Here is a 5,182-nt window from a genome sequence, read left to right as displayed (position 1 = left end):
GAGGTCTTCTGAAGAATATAACCACCACCAGGAGTCCAGAGAGATCATTGAAGTCATTGGGAAATGAGAAAACAATACCAATTATCAATTACCAGTCCCTTCTCCTTTTTGAGATGTACAAGTATACCTGTACTCACAGCTCCTCAGGAGGCTGAGGCAGGAGAATGGCCCAATTCAAGGTTAGCCTCAGCAAATTAGCAAGACCTTATCTCAAAATAAGAAACAAAAAGGGCTGGAGTGTGGCTCAGTGGTGAGAGCCTCTGGGTTCAATACCCAGTACTGCAAATAAATTAATTATTTAAAATAAAATAAATGACCACAAGTAAGGCATTTACTTGATCTCCTCCAGGCTACCATTACAATGAGCCTTAAAGCTGTGACTGTGATAATAAGGGAACACAGTCCTTTTGACTTAACTTAGCAGTTGGAACTCTATAAAAACCAAGTTAAAATATTTTCAAATACATTCCCTTCTTTGAAAAAATAGCTAAGAGTGACTCTTTCTAATAATTTAAACATAACTTAAGAAAAAAATCAGAGAGATATAGGAGGGAGGGAGGGAGGGTGCTAGAAGAAGAGTGTGCACTGTGTATGGAATTTTTTCCACCTGGTGTGAACGGGTATTACATTTACTAACTGACAGCCTGGTGATACAAGAAAGAACCCTGCAAAGTCCCAAAGACTTGTCATGCAGGGAGACCATGTGCTGTGCCCCACGTCCAGACATCCCAGGGGCTCAGAGGAGGGAAACCAGCAGTGCTGAGAGGCTCCATGAACACCTGGGCCCCTGATGAACATTCCTGTTCTGTGTTTCCTGTGCTGTTTCTCCAGGTGGCAAAGGTCATGCACAGGTGCGGGAGTAAATGATTCTGCAAGGCAACCTTTGATTTTTGTTTTAAACTCATGCAACTTACAAAAACCATAGAAGCAAACATTTAAAAAAATGCAGGACACATACATTTTCATTCTGAAAATGATCATTTAAAAATAAAGAAAACACAAAGGCCAAAATGTTGGATGGGAATTAAGCAAAATCTCAGCACCCAAGAGCTATGATTGGCTTTTTTGTTTGTTTGTTTTTAGTCCTGGAGACTGCACCCAGGCCTTTCACATGCTAGGGAAGCGCTCAACCCCTGAGCTGCATCCAAAGCCCAATTCATTTCCTTTAAGAAAAAGAAGAAATTAAAACCTGGATGGCTGTATTCACAACTGCAGAGTACACTAGGGCACTTGCTGGTGTGCCACCTTCCCCCTTTGACAGGAGGTGGCTCACACAACATAGGAGCCTTGCAGTAATTGGCTGATCTACTTACATGACATTATAGATGTTCACAAGGTAAATGAGCATTTTGAAAACCTACCCAACATGCTAAGGCAAGGAAGAAAAAAGGAAATATGAAACTATCAACCAGAAAACAGGTGTTCATGCTTAGAAGAGAGTAGGGCATGGGGACTTGTCTTTTTCTCCCTGCACATTAGACTTCAAGGGCTCAAGATCCAATCTTTATTTTCCACTGGTAAAATTTGTACCATTTTCATTTTTTTTTTTTTTTGGTTGGTGTTATTTTTATTGTCTTTTGTTTTTTGGGGGCTGGAGATCAATACCAGGGCTTTCTTCCCAGCCCTTATACCATTTTATACCATTTTCGTTACCTCATTTTCTTTACCCCAAAAAGCATCAAGGGAAAAACAGCAACTATGACACATGTGATGTTCACAGAGCTTTCTAAGACTCATAATTAACAAGCGGCTATGTTCCTTTGTGCTCTGTATACTAGACCAGAATCAACTCTGGGAAGTCAAACTTTAACCCTAAGAAATAATGACTTCTTATTTCAGCAATTCTTAGCACTTCCCCCAATCTGCACTTCAGGACAGAAGACCCACAAGCATTCAATATTCAGCGTGTTACCTGCTTTTGCTAAGCAAGGACCTGACAATCTACTTCCAACCACAAACCTCCAAGACATCTTCTGAATCTTAGAGATCTTCTGAAGCCATTGCAGCCTGTTGTGAGCCCCTAGAAAACAGTCCAGGACCCAAGCAGGCATGAGACTCAAGTATTATGTGGAGTTTTCCATATATGGAATGAGGCTTCCCAGAGATAGCATACTTAACCAGGATCGAAAGACATACTCATCCACACACAGCAACTGCTTCCTGCTCTCTGTGAAGTCAAGAAACTGGTTCTTGAAGGAAGAAACTGGGACAGAGACCAGGGCAGCAGTGAGAGCACTGAACAGACTCAAGACAAGAAAAAGCAAGACTGGGAAGGTCCAGAATTCTAAGATTTTAACGTAGATATCAATGCATCATGGAAACAGACATATGGAGTGAATCAAATGAAAACTGAACAAAATAGCCAAATGCATGGCACACCTGTGATCCCAGCAACTCAGAAGGCTGAGACAGGGAGATCAAAAGTTCAAGGCCACACTCAGCAATTTAGTGAGGCCCTGTTTCAAAAGAAAAAAAAACATTAAAAATGGACTAAGGATGTGGCTCCATGTTTGAGCACCCCTCGTTTCAATCCCTGACACTAAAAAAATGAATTAAAAAAAAAAAAAACATTTCCATTTTGAAACCTTCATTTCAAAAGGTTCCAAAACTAGATGAGAGATGGGAACAATTGAGCTAACTACCTTTATTCCTAATGATGGCACTGAATCCCAGTGGATGGAGTGGGCAAGGGGACAGGTTATTCCACACATGAAAATTATCTGTGTGTGAATACAGTGATGTTTTCATGTTTAATTCAGGATTATTTTAAGTTTTATACTTAAATCGGATTTTAAAAAGTTTTTTTATGGTGTTGGGGAGACAACCCAGGGCCTCGCCCATGCCAGGCAGACCTTTGTCACTGAGCACAGCCCAGCTCCCTTTGATTTTTTTTATGTAGTTGTGCTTTCCAAGTCTTCTCTGAAGAATCTTTCCTCACTCCAAGATGACCTTATTTAGAAGCATGCTGTTAACACATCAAGGCATGTAAGGATTTTTCAGAGAGCCTTCTGCTCAGCTGTGGTTAGGGACATGCACTCTTGAACAGCAGCACCTTCAGGGTACTGAGAGTGGTTCAGCTCAGAATGCAGCCTGTCTTGTTGCATGTGCTCACGGGCATACCTGAGAAGGGTATGTGTCCTGGCATGCAGGGTGCCAGAGCCCCTGGGTGCCATCTGGGCCTCCAGCTTTCTTCCCAACATCTGTACCATATTCATTCTCCTGCCAATTGTTTTACAGTCACTGAAGAGGAGGCACAGGGCTCCACAGAGCTATAGATCTGGATCTGCTGGCTCCTTCTCTCAGGCTCCTGTGTGGGATTGGATTGGATTCTCTACCCTGAGGTTTAGTCCTACATGGTCCCTTTGTTCTCTGGTCCTCTGTGACTCTTGCTCTGACTTTTATCTTTTTGGTGGTGCTGGGGATGGAACCCATTGCCTCGGCCAAGCTAGATAAGTGCTCTGTCACTAAGCCCCAGCCCCAGCCCTGGCCTTATTCTGGCTTTTTAAATTGATGGAATGCATATTGCTTAGTATTTAGTTTGGAGTTTTGCATCTGGGAGTCCCATTTCTCCTGCTGAAGCACAGTTCTCAGTGGGGGCAGTGGTGTTCAAGCCCACCTTCTATCCCACCCAGGGGTGCCTAGCAATACCTGGATACACTTGTGCCTTTAAGACCTGGGGTGGGGGCAAGACATTGTCTCTGTACCCTTGCCCACCCAAGACTTCCATTCCAGGAGGCCTGAGCTTCCCACCCATGGGTCACTGCAATGCCTTCACAATCAGAGAGCAGAGAGTGTGGAAGTCCTCTGCTTTTTCTGGCCAGTTCTATGGCCTGAGCTTTATGGCTAGCAGAAGGAGAAGCTTGCTCCAGCCCTACCAAATGCACTCATCACCCACCACTTCAGCTAAAAGGCAATGTCAGAGATCAGAAACTGTGATTTGTGATACTCAGGGCTGAGTCTTGGGATATACAGAGTTGCTAAGTGTCTGTCACACAAATGAGTAAACACACATTAATATAGTCATAAGAGGAAGACTGCATAGCACTTTGGCCATGCCAGTGATCCCAGTTGTTTCAGAGACAGGAAGATCATGAGTTAAGCCCAGACCTGGCAACTTAGCAAGACTCATGTCAAAAATTAAATATTTTTTTCTTTGTGGGGAGTGGTTCTGGGGATTGAACTCAGGGGCACTCATCTACTGAGCCCCATTCTCAGCCCTATTTTTATTATATTATAGACAGGATCTCACTGAGTTGCCTAGTGCCTTGTTTTTGCTGAGGCTGGCTTTGAACTCTGGTCTCAACCTCTGAGTACCTGGGATTACAGGCATGTGCAAACATGCCCAGCTTCAAAAATTAAAAATTTAAAGTCACTGAAGTAGCTTCGTGACAAAGTGCTGACATATCATTCCAATATGCATTTACATTAATGCAGCTTTACAACTTACTCATTTAGCAATTCTTCCTGAAACTGAGAGAAGGAGGTTCCCTTGAGGGCAGCTTAGATGTTCTCAGACTGGCTCACAGAGTCTTTTCTTGGAGGGACCAGCTGCATATAGTAATTCAGGGAGGATGCCAAGCCAGCCAAAGACCCTTGCAACAATCCATCTGGAAGGGAACAAAGACCTACTGTGAGCTGTGGATTGCTATGTCCAAACTGCCTGTGGTCTGATGTCTCAGGAGGGAAGGGACAGCCACTTGCACCTAGCAGAGGGAGCATAATAAACACCTGGACTGAGTACCAGACCAGGAGGCACAAGGTGGCAAGGGGGACAAGTTCCTGGCCCCCGACCCAGTGTACCAGGATACCACAAATGCCAACAGACACCCACTAGAGTCACTTCTACCCACACCATACAGCTGAGGTATTGAGGTGCTTGGTTTCTGACTAAGGAATTCACATAGGGCCTAGGGTTTGAACCAGGCAGTCTGAGAATGGTGGACCTAAACACAAAACAAATGTTTTTGTTTTTAAACTGGAATTAAACCCAGAAACCTTCTACCACTAAGCTATATCTCCAATCTTTTTTTTATTTTGAGATAGGGCCTCCCTAAGTTGCTGAAGCTCAAACTTATAATCTTCCCGCCTCAGTCTCCTGAGTCGCTGGAATTACAGGCATGTGTCACCATGCCCAGCTACAAAGTCACTTTTTAAAAGGAATGGCACATGATGTGTGTTCCAT

Source organism: Callospermophilus lateralis, unplaced genomic scaffold (genome assembly GCF_048772815.1).
Source record: "Callospermophilus lateralis isolate mCalLat2 unplaced genomic scaffold, mCalLat2.hap1 Scaffold_132, whole genome shotgun sequence".
NCBI lineage: Eukaryota > Metazoa > Chordata > Mammalia > Rodentia > Sciuridae > Callospermophilus > Callospermophilus lateralis.
This window is presented reverse-complemented; position numbering follows the sequence as displayed.